The sequence below is a fragment of the Lichenostomus cassidix genome, chromosome 3 (genome assembly GCF_008360975.1).
Source record: "Lichenostomus cassidix isolate B80296 chromosome 3, HeHo_3.0, whole genome shotgun sequence".
Classification (NCBI taxonomy): Eukaryota; Metazoa; Chordata; class Aves; order Passeriformes; family Meliphagidae; genus Lichenostomus; species Lichenostomus cassidix.
This window is the reverse complement of record NC_139483.1, coordinates 73,039,686-73,060,202: the sequence shown is the minus strand read 5'-3', so window position 1 is coordinate 73,060,202 and position 20,517 is coordinate 73,039,686. Positions and strand designations below refer to the sequence as shown.

The following is a 20,517-nucleotide window of genomic DNA, read 5'->3' as shown; positions in this document are numbered from 1 at the left end:
TCTCAACAGCCTTAGAGACACTTTCGGTAAGCGCAGAGGCCTGTTCCACCCCTCCTCCCCCCACTGCATTAGAACAGCCCCACAGGTGTGGTGAAATGCTAGCTGGTTTATTACCCAGTTTCCAGGTGGTTTCCTTGGGATATGGACATCCTAGCTCTGAAAAATGTTTCTGACAATGTCCCACCTCCATGTAAAGTCTTGGTCTGTTCCCAGCTTAGCTGTGCTGGATGAAAGAATCCTGTCACTTCTGAGAAATCCATAAAGGTGATTTCATAGATTGAGTCTGAAGCAACTGTTGACGTATGTACAAGGCAGCAAAAGAAGGCAGCATTAAACCACAGCCATTTCCAACTTTGAGTCCTTTGGTTTTATCATTAGGCATTTTATGCCTGATGGTTACAGCTTCATTTTGACCCTGGGTCAGTGACACTGGGAGAAGATAGATGTAAGTTGCTTTAGGCAAAATCAAGCCATGATGGTCGTTCACCATTTTTAATCATTCTGTGGTTGGTTATATGAATCTTATTAAGAAAAAAGTTTTCCCCATCCACTGAGAAAAGTATGGGATACATGAAAAGATGGACTGGTTGAAGCATTATGAGGATGTAAAATTTCAAAGCCAAAGGGAGAACTTCCGTTTATTAAATATTTTTCCTTTATCAAGAGGATTCAGTTAAAATTTGCTCATATAAACTGCTATAATTGCTTAAATATGCTTCTGATAAAAAGACCTAAAGTTCTGTCTCATTAAGACTGTATTAAAATAATCCTGCTGTCACTTGAGAGTATTGCCAAACTTCTACAACTATGAAATCCTCTATTATTTATCTCTGTGATATAGATTTAGCACATTTAATATATAGAATACAGCACAATATTAATAAATTACACAGAAGTAGAAAACAAGATACTGCCAGGTCAATGAAGTGTAAGCAGTAATAGGAGTGAAAGAGAGGAAAAAGAGGACTGAAAATAAAACCCCCAAAGAAATCAGTCCCCATCCATGCCTCCCTAGTAATCCTCTATAACATTTAATAATGTTCTATAGAAGTTCAAAGTACATTTGATATAGTGTTAGAGATATTGTGGAAGCTGAGGCTGCACAGAAAGACAATACATACCTGAGAAATTATTAATTCTTTTAAAAGTAGCGTTTTACCCTTTTGTAATGTGAAACCCCATACAAGAGATGCATAACCCACCTTTCCTTATCCAGCTTCATAAATGCACACTGTGTTTTTATAGAAAATCCTGAGCTCTGTACTCTTGGGACAAGCAACTGCCTAGTGGCAAAGAAACAGCACTGAGGAACTGAATCTGGTAATTGCTCCGAATTCATTGTTACCCACTTGATTTCATATTGTTATGGCCAAGTCCTCCATCTGTCTCTGCTCTCCAACAATGATTTCAGGACACTTGGAGCTGAAACCTGTGGGGCTTTTTTTTTCCTTTTTTTTTTTTTTTTTTGTTGGTGTCTGGACTCTCACCATCACAGCCCTTGATAAAATGACAGGTTTTTGTTTTCATTGTCTTACCTTCTTTTCCCATTCAGTTCTTGACAGCCTTCCCTCTCAGCTGAATACTGTTATCACTTCTTTATTCTAATCCTCTCCCTAGCTGCCTATATTATCACCCCTCTGTTTCAGAACTTGGATACTTACCCTTTAATCCATTAATTGGCTTTTTACCCTCAGATCTCTTTGCCTCCTCTGAGTGCAACCTGACTCTCCCAGCCACCACACACCCACTTTGTTCTCTCTCTGTCCCTCCCTTGCACCTCCTGGCTCTGACTACATTTTGGTGCTACTTTCTCTTCTTTCCAGATAATCGTGTGCTTTATTTCTTTTCACAAAGGAGGGCTCTCTAGTTCAGTATCACTTTCAGCTTTGCCTCTGTTTCCTCCCTGTGTTTACGGATTGCCTTTCTGCATTGCATTTAAACAAGGGTAGATGTATATAACAGGAACAATCTCTGCAGCAAATATCTGTGTTGCCCTCAGAATAGGTCCATTTCCTTATCGGGGTTCAAAAGTGTTGGGCAACTTAATAAAATATGGGTTGTTACACAGCAAACATATTCACTTAAACGAGATTATCTTTTGATTGTGTCAGGTTTCTATTGCTGTTTGCATGCAATGGAAGTGTACATTTCTTAACTTTTTTTTTAATCGTGTACTCTTTGTGTGTAAAATCTGTTTGTATTAAAACGAAATACTTTGTCTGGTGGCACGGCTTAGTCTACAAATAATATTGCTTTATTTCAATAAAACCTACCTACTTTTTTTTTCCTTAGTCAACATTTGAAAATATAGACTATACTACAAAGAGGCTTGCTAGTCTTTTTATTTTGTTCTCTTTGATGTTTTCTTTATATAGTGTGTATGAATACACACATTTGATATTTAGCAAAATAGGGAAAATTATCCTGGTGCTAATGTACACAAAGCTATTACACCCAGTCATGGTTAATAGCACTAAATGGATTTAGAGTGAGGAGTCTAGACTGCAATCCTGTCAGCATCTGCCCCTTCCCCAGTAATTTATTTGGGTTTTGCACCTGCAGGTGCTGAATTGGGACTGAATTCATACAGAATTTTTTACTTGGATAGCAGGCACTGAAATTGTAACATTTAAGAGACTAAATAAAAGTGACTGCGTCACCATTAACTTTCCCTCCTTTGTTGTCAATATTAAAACAGTAGAATCCTGATTATCCAGGCTCTTCCCAAGAGGATCTCCTTCTCTAATTAACTCCCTAATCTATTGGCACCCTGATTATTAGATGTATCTTGTACTGCCTGGTGTGTTTCAATGTTAGAAAGGTTTCATAAAATATTTCAGTTTTAGCTCATTCTTTGGTTAGTGTACCTTTAATACTTCATGCAAACATAGTGACACTGCTTTCCTTTCCTCCATTCTCTGGAGCATTAAAGCCTTTCTGAAAAAGCATCTGATATGCAAACTCTGAGAGCAGCAGAACTGTAGAGGTAACTGTACAGAGATGAGAAGTCCCCTATTTGCCTCCTCTCTGTTCCTATGTCCCATGCATGAGATGTTGCAGCTGGAAATCACCTTTTCCTCCAATTTAAAGGATCTGCATGTGTGTCTACAGGCATCTCCAAAGGTGAAAGGTTCTAACGCATTGTACCACACAGCCATGGGAATGGAAGTTTCATTAGGACTTGTAGAACAAAAAGCTTTTCCTTCAGTCTTGTATATTCAGGCTTGTTTATATGAGACAGAGATTTGTCTCAGTCTTCCATCTCTAATAGAAGAAAAATAAATTGCCCTTCTCCCATATTTTTCTTTTCAAAGTCAGAATACACTTAACTCAGGGAATCAAACCAGCATACCCAGGCAGATCTTTTCCTTCTTTTCACTTGGAAGAGCTCAAATCCTGAGGAAATCCAGGAAAGAAAACCAGTTTAAAGATTTTTAATCAAAAATTCTGCAACTAGGTCTTGGCCATATACATTTTAAGTCTTGAAAATCCTCCACTGTTTATTTGAGTAATGTTTTAATTCCGTTAAATGACAGACCATTTACTCTTTGGGGTTTTTTTCAAATATTTTTAGCACTGGGGTATTCCCTTCTATTTTTCATTCCGTGGAGTATCAGCATCTGCAGTTCTTTTATAAGAGGATGCTTGTTAGTTGTTCAAGTTGAAGTCTGTCATCAATACACAGTCTTGTAAAGACCTGTGATGTGCCTCTTGTCCTACACCTAGAGATGTGCCTTGGTGTGGTAGCTTTCAAGCAGACGCACATCAGTGTGTAGACTCTTTTCAACATGTTCTACCTGGGCCTGTCATTCATGCATGTGCAGCTCACAGATGGATGTGGTGGACTTTTTGTGGTCTGTGAAATCTGTGTTTTGTATGCATGGAGCCTGGCACTAGTCCTGCTCATGTGTGGAGATAAAGGTATGGAATGTGTTTTAATAAATCTCTCCAGGATCTCCCTCCAGTACTGACAGCAGCCTATATATTATTGACATCAGCAGGCAGAGCACCCTAAAAACTGAGCACCAATCATGTAGTACAAAAAAGCCAGCAAAATACAGAAGGGTATGACATCACAGAAGTAAGTATGTACAGTAGGAAACCTTTATCCACTGCATACAATATTTTAATTCAATTTATAGTATCCTTAAAGTACTATCAGGGATGCTGAAAATCTTTGTGAAGACACAAGTGTTTTTAATGAAATGAATTTATAGTCTTTGTAATATATACCCCCCCCCCCCCCTTCTGGCTACTCTCTATAACAGTTTGTATAATTCAAGACTGATTTTTAACTTAGCTATTCATAATGCTGTTTATTTCTTGTCCATTCTTTCCTTCTTTTATAACTATTTCTGAATGTCATGGACTTCTCATAAAACACTGTAATGCTAATTCTAATGCTAACGGTAATTTTTAAAAGGTGCTTAAAAATATAGATGTTTAATATGCAGCTGCTGTCTTAAGGGGCAAAAGGTTTCTTCCTGCCACTTCTTTCAGATTCTGTATTAAAAATCTTTTATTTTTCCCTCAACTGTCAATATTTAAGGAAGTACCCTTTCATGTTTTCTATAATCCTGTTAAAAATAGTAGGCATCTTCTGTATCTGTGGCTAGACATCCAGCATGGTGCAAAATAATCTAAACACTCAAGGTTTGTTTGCAGATTTTCTCTAATGAAAAGGGCTCAAGATATATAATGAGACAGCCCCTCTGCTACAGTTAATCAGTATCCACACAAGTTGATCCCTTGAATGCATTACATGATTCGTAAGAAATTGCTTAGTACATAAGAAATTAAGATTGAGTAATATTTGCTGATGTCTAATTTTTCAGCTAAGAAATCTAACACTTTTAAGGAAGAAGAGGGGTAAGAAGTCCTCACTTATATTCCTTTACTCTCTGCAAAATAGGATAGTTTAAGACACAGTTATATTGCAAAAACACTTCTGAATACCAAGTAGAAAGTGTTCTTTCATTCAGTTGAAAATCAGAGGATTATGGCGCCATGCCTAAATTGTAAATATATTTTGATTTCAAAATTTGTTTAATAGGTCATACTTTTACAATCACAGCTTAGAATTAATTACTATGTCTAGTCTCAAAACAGGTCTATGGTAATAAGTGTCTCACTAAATTATTGTCTTCGCTGTGTCTAAACTGTCAGGGTGGGGATTTTTAGAGGTGCCTAATCAATATATAAACACAAATCCTGTTAAACCTCTCCATGGTGCACCAGCAGTTATATGCTTTATAAATCAGTCATTCTTCAGTCCATGCCCTGTTTTATTTAGCATGGGAATAGTTGGTGAAGAAAAGGAAAGCAAGGACACCACATCCTTAAGCATACTTGTAGAACATTAGGTCAGGACAGCTCACTAATGGGGAGGAAAGGTGCTCAGACGTGCAGGGAACAGCACAGGAAAGTCCTTTTTATGGGTAGTGTATGTTTTGTCACACAGGATGTGCTGTATTTAGCACCTATCCTGGCGGGGTGGCTGTGGCAAGGGTGTTCATCCAGAAATCATTGCGTTGCTCTATCATTGTGGCAAAGTTATAAAGCAGAGCAAAATTGGAGGTGTGGGGAAAAGCGTTGATAAATTTGGTTTTCTGAAAGGATGAAGTTTGGGAAATTAAGAGTTAAAGATACTGCTGCTGTAATATACATACCAGCTTCTTTCAGGTTTTTAAATCTTCACAGCTCTCTTACACCAGGTTCTCTTCATGTCTAGAAAATGCAAATCACCAGGCTCCTAAGAGCAACTGAATAGGGATATGTATTTCATCTTAAAACAAAGACCAAAGAGGAAGAAAAAAAAAAAAAGAAAAAGTTATTCAAAGGATTTTGGAAACAGGTGTTCTAAATCAACATTAATTGGATTTCAGTTAATTATTCCTTATACTTTAGGGATTATAGGAAAGGAATATAGGGGAAAAAAGCAAGAAAAACTTCTCTGACACAATAATTGCTCTAATATTATGTAAGCTGTGCAGCCTCTCATTCCTTTTACACCCAGCCCACATAAATTGGCCTCCAGATGACTGTTACAGAGGCTAGGGAATAAGAATGAAGTAAAAATGCAAGATACAATCTTTAGAAGCTACCTTTACTTGGGAGGTGGTTACAAATTTAGTCTGTTATGTTATACTATCCTCTACCTGTAATTAGTAAGATAAAACTACTAAAAAGCTGTTTTATCTTGACTTTGGACACCCCATTTCTAGTATGAATATTATGTGATTCTCCTGATACTTTATCCCTTGCAGTGTATGATCTATGCACACAGTTTAGAAGGTTTCTCTAGAGCTAACAGAGAAAGGATGGGTGGAAGACATATTATTAAGGATTGTATTTTGGCTTTTGTCTCTCTATTCTAATTCCCCATGGGAATGAGTCTACTTTTTGCCCAGCATTGGCACTAGTTTAACAGCTGACATGAAAAACTGTATATGGAAAGTTTTAGTTCACCTCTGAGAACCAACTAATTACAAATTTGAAAGAAGTGGGAAAGGGGAGAGTGAGACAAGATAAAATGAGATTTTCAAAATTCTAAAAATTGGAGTGGCCTAAAGAAATTATTTTTTAAATTTAACGGCAAGTAAGATAGGGTGTTTTTTTAAAAAAAAATTTATTTAGGTTTAAACTTTAACTTTGTGCAAAATTTTAGCTGATCCCTCTTAGTTTTAAATTGATGAGGGTGGGAGTAGGTATGACTCTTGCTAGTCTCCTCTCACTGTCCAGCCTGAGAGAAGAAAATGATACTTGTGATAAAAGTAACAGATTTTCAAAGCTATTTTTAAACTTTAATATGATACAATAATCAGAGGTTCTAGTAACAACTAAGATAATGTTTTACATGTTTTTGCCTTAACAATACATCTTTGAAGAACTCCCCACCCCATATGTTTGAAGTATACATGAAATGTGTCACTTTTGAACAGGAGACATAGTCAAGTTACATGTGAAATTATTTACACAGCAAATTTTAAAGGATTTTGGAAAGCCTAATGAAACTTGCCTGAGGGCAGTTAGAATTTGCATTCCAGCCTCCTGCATCTGTGACAAGTTGCTAAGTATCTCAGTTTAAAAAAATTGGAAGGGGATTTCCTACATTCAGTAGTTCTTATCTATAACTGAGGTATATTGCTAAGGAGATCTACCAATAATATGTGTCACTATGTGTGTCAGCATATTTACTACCCCTACAAACAGATGGGAACATATTTGCATCACATCTACAGTCACTTATTTACCTGGCTTCTGTACATATTTGCGTAAGGTCCTGACAGGAACTTTAAAGATGTGATATTTTTAAAGATCTTATGAAAATATTAGTCTTAAAATGAAATTATCTGTTGTAACCCAAATTTCTACCACACCTGTATGAAATTTGTAAGAACAGTTGCTTTTTTTTGCTGCTATGAAAACACAGCAGAAAGCAGTAGTAAAAAGAGTGATTTCATGTGTCGGTAGCTTTCAGAGAATTGGCCAAATATGTGTCTGTATTGTGCTAGCTACCCTTAGTTATTTCCTTAACCCACAGCATTTATGTGGCATCGTTTCTCATATTGTGCAGATGATGATACTGCATTCTCTAGGAAGAAAGTATTTTTCTATCAAGCGCCACTATTTCTAGCTTACAGTGGAATGCAAAATAAATCTTTAAAGTTTTGATCAATAACGTAAAAAAGACACTATTAAACATGTGAAGAGAAATTATGAAAATGTGTGTAAGCTATATATGAATGAGTACTTAATCCTTGTCTTCCCAAATGTGGCAGTAAATAGCTTTTCTCTTGGCCATCAGTGCCTTTTTTTTTTTTTTTTTTTGGGTAAATCTACAGTGTGCAAGCTTTATTCTTGCTTGTACAAAATGTGCTTTTACTTTGCAAATGAATATGCAAACTTTTCCTTCTCATTTAAAAAATAAAAGACACTCTAAAATTCTGTTTCAGTTTTTTTTTTTTTTTTTTTGCAAATCAATTCCATCACTATCAGTATCATGTTGCAGGAAAGTTTTCCTCAAATTAAATATTCAGTTCATAGCCCAGATGTGTTCTATGCTCTTTTACACTGTATACATCTCAGCACTAGCGGCATTTTAATGCCCAGAGTTCTGCAGGGTTGGTTTTTTTTCTACTTCACTTTTTCCCTATGCTACCCTATCTGACCCTTCTGACCTTTGCTAAAATCTGCACCATGATGTATAGGTGATAATTGACTGCTTTTTAAAAGACACTTTTTATATCAGCTGAGTGCTGCTTGTTTGAGATGTGAACACATTTCATGGACAGACTCAAAGCCCGGTTGTGCTCAGTCATATGTGCAAAAAAATACATTGTTAGTCATCTGTAATCCCTAGCCTATGGTGCTTCTCTGCAGTTTATATGAGATGTGCTTATTTAATCACAGAGCAGATGTGGGGCCTAAGGGCCTGACCCAAAGCCCATTGAAATCAGTTGGAATCCTACTGGAGCTTTTAATGGCCCTACATGTTTAGATAAAACACCTAACTCATTTTTATGAAAACTAAACAAACAAACGAAAAGGAACTTATTTTTTCTTTCCTCACTCCTTTCCCATTTGCCTCAGGAGGCAAATCCCACCCTGTACTCTAAATACAATGTAAACAATTTAAAAATCCCCACCTGACAACTATTCTGTTAAGAAAGTATTATAATAGAAAGCTGAGACATGGTTTTATAGCAATGGGGTGGCTGCAGTACCTTTTTGCACTACAAACATTTTCTGATAATACTTTGCATGGAAAGGTTGATGTGTTTGCACAGAAAAACAGTTTGTGTACAGTATGGTCTTAGGACTACATGCTAAAAATATCTGTGTAGTCAGTGTAGTCTATTTGTGAAATATAGCAGGAGAAAATATTTATGAGCACCACAGGACATGAAGCTCAAAGTGCAGTCATTTCTAAATGAAAATTATGTGACAGTTCATCAGTATTTAATGCTAACATTGCTTGATCTAGACATAAAGAATTTAGCAGCCATTTATCATAACATACAGTACTGTTCATTTCCTGATTTGCTTAGAATACATTGATGTTTTAATCTCAACAGGAGCCACAGGTCTAATTTTAGCTATTTAATGAAAGGAAAATCCAGTGAGAGACGGATTTTTCACATGGCTATTAGAAGCCTACTCCCACAACTTGAATTGGTTGGTCTTTTTAATGCATGCTCCCAGAAGCCACTGCCTGGTCCCTGCGCCAGATGCAGGTGTTCCCTTGTGCTGTCAGCCAGGAATGATTAATGAGGATTTGCCCCTACTGAAAGCAGTCTTTGGAGCATTGTTCAGGGCATCTGTGGAACTGTCGGGGGAGACAAGGACACAAGTGAACAACCAATTATTTGGCCATCACTGAGGCAGCATGAAAAAGACATCAAATTGGACAGAGGAGCAAAGCTTTTGTTTCATGATCATATTTTTAGGTGTTAATAGTAACAGAGGAATTCTACCTGTTTTGTTTTGCCTTTTTTTTCTACCTTTTTTTTTTTTTTTCCAGGGTAGAGAGGAAGGGCTCAAGTGCTGCTTTAAAGCTAGGGAAGGATGTACAAAAGAAACAGAGACAAAAACTGGTCACAGTCCTTTAAAAGTGTTGAAGGGAGGAAAACACACAGAATTGATTTCTTGGCGGTTGCACCGTGTGTATAAAGATACACTGTTTTGCTCGGCTAACATTAGGGAATGAGGGCTAAGAATTCTGTGAGGAGGAGGAGGAGGATTTCTTATGCAGGGAGCTTCTTAATAGCTGTCCAAATACAACAGCTCAGGAGCTAGGCCTTTAACATGTGGTAGTGCAGGAAAGTATTACATTAGGATTCCGAAAAAGAAAATGTGAGGGAACAAAACCAGAGAACATTTGCAAGATTGGGTTCAGCATTCAGCCTGCATCCCTCTTTGTGCCTCAAGGAAAACACACTTAGGTGCAGAAGAGTGAAGGAAAAAAAGAACAGAATGGAAAGCACTCTGCCTAGGCTGACTTCTGCATTTTTATATTTACTAAGAGTTGTGATTATAAATATGAATTTTAAACTAGAGGGAAAGGATTTTCAGAACAATCCAATTACTGAATGAATTATTTGTAAAATACATCATATGCTCCATCCTGTCAAGCCACTTTTTTACCACAGTATTAGGAATAAAAAACTTAATTATACAGCTTAATTCTAATGAGTAATATATTGTTTTAGTGACTAATAATAAATAGAGAACAATTTCTACTGAGGTATTGCAATTAATATTTACAGGAGCTAATTCCTAACCTCAGAAGTTCCTCTGTCCCCACACATTCATGCAAGAAAAGGAGTTTGGATCCAGAAACAGTTACCAATCATAATTCCAAACTATTCCTTAATGAAGAAGAAATGTATATTTCTAAATTAACAGTTTAGTTATATTTGAGTACCTGGATTTACATTTATTATTTGGAGTTTTTTTTCAGAATGTTTATAATTTAATGACTGTAATATATCAAGGAGGAATCATGACATTCATAAAATTACATGAATCTCCATAAATAAAGGCCAGTTTCCTTACCCAGCTGATTTGTAGGAAGTTTTGGTGAGCAAAAAGTTTTTGTCTGCTTCACATTTAGAATGAGTTATCACAGGTAAAAATTTCACTTATAATGTTCAGATTTTCAGAATTTGTCATCTCAGTGTCAAATGGCTGGGTCTGATACCTGAACAGTCTTTTTCTATTTACTATTTACTAGGAAAATGTATTAGAAAAGTTTAAATTAATAATTAAAACCAAAGTATTTAATAGCCACCTTAAGAAAGAAAAAAAAATACAATACACATGTAAATGGAGCCTTTGTATTTAAAAAATATCACATATTTCTTTATACCACCCAGACGAAAGTTTTGCTCAGAATGAAATCACTAAACAACCTAAGAATCTTTAGGATATTCCAGCATTTCTGATAATTGTGGAAATTGTAGTTTAGAATTTTACATTTTTTTCTAGCCCTTGAACTGCAGTACTTCAGGTCTGTCCTTTTCCAGGAGCACAACCATCTGTTACTCTCCACAAAGAACTCTGACACTTGAAACCCAGTTTGTCCCCTCTTGCCTTTGGAATATGTGTCTTTGGTATATGTGCAGGAACATGAAGTAACTTTATTAGTAGCTAAAATATCCGTGTAAGACACGCTCAACTCTCTTTCCTTCTTGTCAGGGAGAGACAATGGCATCAACAACATGCCCCTGTGTCTGGCATTACTCAATGGAAGAACAGTCTCAGACTCCCCCTGGGCATGATGGAAGCGATGGAAGTAAAATATTTCCAGGAACTGAAGGAATGATTATAGCATCTCTAAAGAGGATATTTGCCTGTGGCTGTCAAGGTGCTGAACTGAGTTTCCTAATCCTAGATAACTAAATAGAAAGGAAACTTCCTGCTCCTGTAGACTGTGCTGAAGACTGCACCTTTTCCTGCCAGGTATGGACTTTGCTACAGGTATTCAAGGGCTTCTTATCACTGTTGTATTACTTCAGACTCTTCTGCTTGGACTTGTCAGCTGGAGAGACTAGAAACATCCAGTGTTAAAGCTTGAAGATGAAATTTCAGAGTAACATAAGACAGAGCACAGCCTGTTATTTACATGTGCCAGCAGTGTAGAGCATTGGAATGTCTTCCAGGCTGTGGGAATTCCCTCCAAGTTTCTTGGCGGGTGAGCCTTTGGGATGGGGCTCCTGTGAGTCCCCATGGGAGCTTCCATGGGAAAAAGATCAGGACAATACTTTAAAGACAGGACTGAATCCTTTTAGTGGAGGTTCTTTGGCCTGCAAATAGGGATAGGATTTGCCAGGTAGTGTTCATAATGGGAACATCCTTTTTTACATATCAGTTCCTCCAGTACCATGACATCTCTTCTATCATTGCATTTCTCTGCAATCCATATGCTTTTCAAAAATAATTATGTTTCTTCCAATGCTTGTGCTCAGGTTGATACATGTTATATTATGATTTTTCCTTGTAAATACCTATGTATGTATTTTCATGATACTTCAATAAAAACATCAACATTTTTAAATTCAGAGCAAACCAAAAATAAATGGGCAAGAACATATGGAAAGGGATAAACCCATTAACATCTTTATTATGAGTGTTGTTTGCTAAAAACATCAGCTTTGATTTAGCATTATCCACTGCAGATTCACTTTACAAAACTATAAAAAAAATCTGAAGCTGTCACTTATGTTTTTACAAGGATCTCTAATACTCTGCAGACTGCATAAGACTGTGAAGTACTGGATTACTATGAGGTTAGTACCTGTGAGATGACTTTATTCCATGTTCTTATGGATCTTTACAGTCCTTTTGATGAAAAAAAATGGTTTTTGTCTGTAAATAGCATAGCTACTGTAATAAATACTTAGGGGAAAAAAAAACCCAAAAGAGAAAAATCATTAAAATCAAATAAATATTTTGTAGCTTTAAATATCTAATATTTAGTTTTTATTTCATTCTGGAAAGAATGAAGATTGTTAGAAACATGCTAAGAGTATGGGTGAGCATAATCATACTCAATCATAACAATATTTCTTTTATTTATGCTAAGTAAAATCTAAGAGCAACATGCTCAAGAATTCAGGAGTGTCAGGAGTTGTCTTTTGTAGAAGTTTTGACCATCAGAATTTTTCCCTTTGTCCCTTCTCCTGCTAGTATAATACAGCCTGATGATTCTGGTCACTACAGCCAGTGTGTCTCTGCTGGTGATGAAACTCCTAAGACTTTTGTGACTGTTATTGCCTCCAGGCCTGAAATGAAGGGAGGCTGTAGACAACTGGGGCAATGTCATTAGAAACTCATCAACACTGGTTGTTAATGAACCATTTGATAAAGCCGAAGGAATTCTCTCTGCTGCTTCACTAACAACAACAAAAAGGGCAAGAGTAAAGGTTTGGATGCAAAAATATCCCCCCTCCCCCCCTTGCAGGAGCAGTGTGAATCAGCTGCAGTTTGTTTTGTTATTATGCACAAAACCTGACACAGGGGTAGGCAGGGTGGGCAGGGATTTTGCAGATGACATTTCTATATTGATTTTATATAATTGTGCTGGTACATGCTTGGTTTGGGCTGCAAAAATTGCAGTGCGAACTACTTAAGTTCTGGCTCTTTGGCAACAGAGAATTGTGAGGCTAAATAAGACTGTGGTTCCTTTACCCTTGCTAGCTGATTTTTGCACCTGAAATCCCAGAACTAGCAATTTGGTAAGTCTGTGCTCACACATAGGTATGTATTCACTTATAAAATCTGTTTTGTCCAAAAATCCATCTTATATCCATAGAAAACTATCTACGGATTTTATAAACATCATTGATTCATTCAGCTTTTATTTTTCTTCTGTGTTTAAGAGCAGGTTACACTTAGGACTGATGTGTGAGGGCAAAGGGCTTTTCTCCTCCTACAGCCCCCCATTGGTTTTTTCACCAGCATAACTTCCCACCAGCATACTTTCCCATCATTTCTTGATTTGATTTTCTTCTTTTTGGTCCCTCATTTCATGCAGGTTTTTTTTTTTTTTAACTCCTAAAACCATCTTTTACACATATTCTTTTCCTCCTTCCACCTGCTCACCTCCTTCATTCATGCATTCCCTTTGCATCATATATCAATCCATACACTTTTTCCTGTCTTTCCCCCCCACCTTTGTTTGTTCTTCTTCTCTTCACGCTATAACTGGGAAAATAAAGTCCTTCACATCTAAGGAAGCAGTTCTTCCCTAATGATGGTGAAGTTTCAGTATATATTCACTGACAATTTTTCTAGGGAGATGATCTTTAAATTAAGAGGCTTTCCTAAATTTTCTTTGTAATGTAAAATGGTTTAGCTTCAAATTACTCAGTATCAGAATATGAATTAGGCGAAATGTTTTTCAGTATTTGGATGGATTATGAAGCCTCACCTTGTATATCTTAATTGTTAGCATTTTCTTTGGGTTTGTATGAGCTGTCAAGGTTTACAGTTCGTGTGTGTTTACTTCAGTGTTAAGTTCTTGACTGCTTCAGCTTATTTATTTGTCCTTTGCAGTGCTATGTTAATGGCAAGTATAGCAAAACCAGTTGCATATATTTGTTTGCATGAATGCTAGCTATCATATGATCCTTACTTAAATCACATTTTAGCCTATTTTTATAAGCTTTAAAAATGCAGACAATGCTCCAAATTAATTTTAGAAGTAAAAAACAGATTATCAGAGTATTTTGGCCAAATAAAAAATGTAATATTTTGCTAGAAAGAAGAGAAATAGCATCTGTGCTGGGATGTTGATGGTTAAAAGAAGTGGTGGTCTGTAAGAATTAACAGAAAATAAATAGTTCAGAAAGACTATTTCTTATAAACTACCAGAGCCTAGCATTTTCATAAACCATAATTTTGATGGCAAATCTTGAATATTAATGAAATGATGTTTGTAAGAATACCGATATAAAAATATTTGAGTTAATAATTTCTGAGGTTTGTATTGCCCCATTCCACCTAACAACCAATAGGAAGTCAAAGGACATTTTAAGAGAAGTTTATTAAAATCAATTGCATTTGAAGACTGTCTACATTTCAGGGGCTGCATCAGGTTCTTTCCTTATAGATATAGATTACCTTTTTTTTCAGAATTGCTGAAACCAAAAGTACAGTCTGCAAGTTTGAATGAACTTTCTTCACCTAATTTCAAATCTGCTTGAACTTAGTGACTTTGTATATTTGATTTAAGCTTCTTGGATTTTGCATTCAATAAAGGAGAAGAGTACAGGTGAAGGGAGAAGAGACAGAAATATCAAGAAAAAAAAAAGCTTGAGATATATATCTATGCCACATGTGAATTACTTGCTTCTCTTTTAGTATCTTCTGTGCTTTGCAGCATAAAAGTTTTCTTGGGGGAAAAAAAATAAATCAAGTAGCCATTTTTGGTCCTAATAGAATCATGCACAATCTGTTTTTTCCTTCATCAGCTGCAGCCTTAGCAGACAACTAGATCTTATGATTTATTTGTCCAGCCTTGAAAGATATTCTTCCAAAAGTGAATCATGGTATGCCAGAGGACACATGAAATGGAGTGATCTATGTTGTTCTTCTCTTATTGTCTACTAAAAAAATCTGTCCATCCCTGATTTTAATCATGCCCACTTAGTGGTCAAGCTAATTCCCCCTGCCAGACAGATGATCTAGTTTGGTGTCCACTGCTGTTGTTACAGACTGGAGGTCAAACCTTTTATCTATTTTTGCCAAACTCAGTGGGACTCAGTTTCTTGCTGGGAGTCTTTGGAACGAGGTGATAAATCTTATTGCTAATATCCCAGTAGGTAGTAAAATGTCTTCCTACAGGCAGATCTTCAGAATTTTTCCAGGCTCTGTGAACATAAATAAAAACTTTTGAAAATCCTGTGGGGGTTTTGTTTTATTTTTATATCTGTCACAAAAGTATCTTCACTTACTCAAAGCCTAATTGTGAATTGTCAACAGAGCCTTCCAAAATTTTGTCTTCATTTTCATGTCCATAAAAAAAGAATATAATTGAGTCATGTTAACAATTTTAAGCCTGTCTGTGTGTACAGGTAGTTTTTTGTGGCATAACCAGTTTACATTGCTTGTAGTAGTTTGGTAATATGCCAGAACCCACTAAAATACAATGTATGTGGATTTGGGGAATGCTGCACTACAGAGAACTTGCTTTGCCTAGCAATAATTCTTGGATGGTGAAGAGCAGTGATTTTCTACCTAAGATCTGAATGGATGGACACAGACAGAGAGTTGTGCTCAATGACTATGTCAAGATGTAGCCTGGTGATGAGTGGTGTCCCTCAGGGCTCTATCTTGGCACTGGTGCTCTTTAATATCTTCATCAGTGACAGAGAGAGAGTGAGAGCAAGTGCACCCTCAGCAAATTTGCAGATGACACAAATCTGACTGGTGCAGTTGACACACCTGAGGGATGGGATGCCATCCAGGGGGACCTGGACAAACTCAAGAAGTGGGCCCGTGAGAACCTTGTGAGGTTCAACAAGTCCAAGCGCAAGGTGCTGCATCTGGGTTGGGGCAATCTCAGGCATGAGCACAGACTGGGAGAAGAACTCATGGAGAGCAGCCCTGCAGAGAAGGCCGTGGGGGTTCTGGTGGATGAAAAACTTGACAGGAGCCAGCAATGTGAATTCATGGGTAGGGAGCCAGCTGTATCCTGGGCTCTATCAAAAGAGGGGGGGCCAGCAGGGTGAAGAAAATTATTCTCTTCCTCTTCTTTGCCTCCATGAGACCCCACCTGGAATGCTTCATCCAGCTCTGGTGTCCCCAGAGTAGGCCCAGAGGAAGCCGCAAAGATGATCGGAGGTCCGGAGCACCTCTCCTGTGAGGACAGGCTGAGAGAGCTGGGGGTGTTCAGCACTGAGAAGAGAATCTTCTCTCTCTTCTGTGGAGACTCGTGGCAGCCTTTTAATACTTAAAGGGGCTTATAAAAAAAGAGAGAGAGGGATTTTTTACATGGGCAGAGAGTGATTGGACAAGGACAACAGTTTTAAACTGAAAGAGGGGAGATTTAGGTTAAATGTTAGGAAGAAATTTTTTACTTTGGAGGTTGTGAGGCACTGAAAGAGATTACACAGAGAAGCTGTGGGTGCTCTATCCCTGGAAGCCTTCAAGGCCATGTTAGACAGGGCTTCGAGCAACCTGACCTAGTGGGGGGCATCCCTGCCATGCAGAGAGTTTGGAAGTAGATGATCTTTAAGGTCCTGTCCAATCCAAACCACTTTATGGTTCTAGGAATTGAAGTCCTGTGGATAACAGTATATGACTTCTGAGTTGGCTGCAAAAGGTGACTTGAAAGAAGTTTTTATGTTATACCACGCTTTATGTGAAATTTGGCTTTTATGGGTCAAAACCAATAAAGCCACTTGTGCACAACTGTAAAATGGCTTATGCTTTGCTTTGTCTCTAAGCATTAATTTAAGACCTAAGGTTCGCATTGCCTAGAGCCTTTGTGGATACAGTGAAAACCTGATTAGCTTTTCTTTCTGTTATTGAGCTGACAGACAGATTAAATGTTGATTGTAAAGTTCTTTCCTTCTCCCTACTACTGCACTTAATGCATCCTGGCCAAATGAAATTACATGGTTTTGTAATAGAGGTAAGTTTATAATATAACATTGTAATATATTCAAATTATATAAAAAATTCAAAAGTTATAATGTAAATTTATTATAATAAAAAGGCATTGCAAGAGTAAAGATGTTTTAAAAGAATGGATTAATTGTGAAATTGTCATAGCATTAGAAACCTTTTAATCCCCATGCAGGGCCCAGTTGGGCTAGTCTGCCCACATAATGCTTATTGTACCCTGCAGACTAACCAGCTCTGATTTACACTGCCTAATTAATTGCATAAATTTTGGTTGTTTTAGATTTGGTTTTTCTGACACTGGTTACTGTGCAGTCAGTACTGAGGGTCATCCCTCAATTCTATTTTTATTTTTTTGCCAGAAGTGGCTCATCTCCCATAAGTCTCTATAACAGTCTGAAAGTGTCACCTTCCCATTCTCCACACAGATGCATCCCTTGCACCAGTTCATTTTCCCTTTCCAGGGTCTCCTCTGCTTCCACCAACTCTACAAGATGAGAACCAGTTCAGGAATTACATTTTCACCACTCTGTCTGCATTTAATAATCAATGATGAGTCTTTCACATTCACTGAAAGTTGCTTAGAATATCTTTTGAAGAAGAGGCAATGAGCTAGGGTTGCTATCACAATTCATTTAGCTCAAACTGGGGGATAGGCATTGAGTCTGGCTGTAATCCCTGAAAAGGAGGAACATTTTAATGTTTTTTCTTTCAGCAAAGGATTAGTTGGTTACATATTCTTTCCAAATATAAGAAGTAGCTCAGATTCTATTTCTCCTCTGACAGGGAACCAGCCTGCCTTGTGGACAACAGGCACCACAGTGCAGCTGTCACAGCTCTAGGTGCCACATATTTTGAACTGAGTCCAGCAAGATTTTTATTTTGTCTCAACTGTTACATAATTGAAAAGTGAAAACCAAATTTTCTATCTCTCCTTCTTTTCTATAACTCTTCAAAGGAGTCTGCAGTGTAGTGTGTAGAACACCCACTGCACTGTATCCTAAAAAGCAATTAGCTCTGAGAAAGGACTGTAACCATGAAGCACACATTTTAGAGAATCAAGGAATACAAATGCTTTTTTTCCCAAATTATTCTTTATTATGATGTAATTGCTTAATTTTGAATTTGTCTTAGCATGATTTGAGAAATTCCAAGTATACTACCGCACTGTGCAATGATTTTCTTCTATGAATTCCTGCTGAGACAAATATTAGAACATATTTAATACGAATACACATTTATTCAATGTATATGTTAATATAAATACTGAAAAGCAAGTGTTCTCAAACTTCTATATTACAGACTGAAAAGGACTTGAAAGAACATTTTGTGGTACATAAGCTCTCTTTTTCTCCACCAAACAAATGAATTTGCTTTAACTATTTTTTAAATTAAGCTCAAAGAGGTATGACTTTTAAAGGTGACTTTTTGACAATGGGAGTGCAGGATAGAGTTCAAACCTTGGGTACATTTTACCTGAGTTAATTTATAGTGAAAAAGGAGAAATGTCCCACCCAGCTCTGTTGCAGACATATTTTCTGACCTTGGTCAAACTGCTAATATTGTCTGAGTGAAATCCTACCCCTACTACAGTCAAGAGGATTTTTGCCATTTATTTGAATGGGGCAAAGATATCACATTTGAATTCTGAATTGTTAATAAGAATGGGATAACATGTCTCTAACTCTCACAGCTCTTGTGAAGCTAATTAATCAGCAGAGTACTTTGGGATCCTCAGAAGTATAATAGAAGCTGCAAGTACTATTATTTATTTGTCATGTAATTGGAAACCAGCAAGGTAAAAAGTCATTGATAAAAATCCACATCACAAGGTCATTTCTTTCAATGTTGCAAATCTCTTCTTCAATCAAGAGCTTTGTAACTGATGAAAAGTACTGCCTAATCATAACATTATCAAGTCAATTTAATTGGTGCTCTGGCAGCACATGAGATCATAATGAAGTCATTTTTGCTAGTTACAGGCTTAAAAATATTTTTATAGCACCCTTCATCCTAGCAGAAACTCTAAAGGCCTCACAGACAGGATTATGGTTTTTCTGCCTCTGTTATAGAACTGCTTTTTTGTGGCAGATACCAGCTATTTTAATTATGTCTAAAAAAACTACCGGTAAGCATGATATTACTGTGTTTATACTTATCCTTTATACCTGTTACATAGTTTGTAGCTTTAAAATTAATGTTCAGATATGTCAGGGTAAAGAGGTAGCACTTTTGTATTAGAAGGGTTCTGATTTTTTCAAGTTTGAACACTGATAGTTGTCACTGTTGCTGAACCACAGTTTTTTAATATGCCTGTGTCTGTGAAAATTCCATTTTTGATAACAGAAAGGTCTATATGTTTTTGCACAATACTCTATTTCACTTTGTCAGAAACTTAAAGCCCCAAAATTGATATTGGCTTCACTAGGTGAAGGTTTGGAGTAAAAATGGTTGGTTAGGTTTCTATCAGCATGCCCCGTTACATCAAGTGGATTGTTTAATTTACCATGGTGTAAGCTTCTGTATTGCAACAGATGGAAATAATGTCATTTGTCTTTTCTTTGCCCCATCTCTTTCATAGCTGGAGTGACTGAGAACTGGTGTGCCAGAGCCAGGGTCCTCCAGCCTGCCATCTCTCCCTCCATGAGGAGCTGGATGCCGTGGCCACAAGCCCCCATAGTGAGCTCCTGCCACTGGTCACATGCCACCTGCTTAGCTTGTGGCCAGTGAAGAGCAGGCTGTGACTTTCAGCTCTCTCTTGCCACTTGCTGCTTTTGCAGGCATCTGACTAAAAACCTCAATTTAAAATGCAGCTTTCAGAATAAGTAGCAAATGCAAAGGGGTCAAAAGTCTAAATGTTGTGGCTCAAGGAGTGATGGTGTTTATGAAGAAGGGAGCTTAAAATGAGCACCTTTCCTGCCTACTTTCTCATTTCCATCTCCTCCCCTCCTTCCCTTCTCTGTGGACTCCTCTTCATCTGTGATATTGACCAAGCTCCACCTGCTTTTAATCAGTTGTGCCTGAATGTGTCTTGGGTACTGGCAAGCTGAAATTTCTTTCCCTCTCTAAAGGAAAGCAAGGAACTCTGGCCTCTTCCTGCAGCCCAGATGTGGCATCGAGCACTGGTTAAGCAAGACTGCTTCCCACTGTGGTTTACTCAGGGAAAGGTGAGAGAGTGACTGGCAAAGGAGACAAACTCCTGTGGGAGTTTTACAGGTGCATGGAGGTGTTTTGTCATTATAGGCAAAACATCATATGTTAAGAGGGAAAAAGTGTTACAAGAACCCTGATAGGCCAAGGACCACAGGAAGTAAAATAATGAAAGACAGACAGCATTTTCTTCCATTTTCCCTTGTTTAACACCACAGCCACATCCTTACCCATACT

The 20,517-nt window shown here is 37.3% G+C and overlaps 1 protein-coding gene across 10 annotated transcripts in view; it reads left to right on the top strand.

Moving 5' to 3' along the window:
- The window catches only part of LOC146439993 (uncharacterized), a 197,050-nt gene that overhangs the window by 126,556 nt on the left and 49,977 nt on the right, over nucleotides 1-20,517 (top strand). For 3 of the 10 annotated variants that reach the window (XR_014850996.1, XR_014850995.1, XR_014850998.1), the window contains one exon: nucleotides 11,200-11,463. The exons of the other annotated variants lie outside the window; for them this stretch is intronic. The gene's annotated coding sequence lies outside the window, so the exon portion shown is untranslated. The remainder of the gene's footprint in view (nucleotides 1-11,199; nucleotides 11,464-20,517) is intronic. 10 annotated transcript variants of the gene reach the window in all.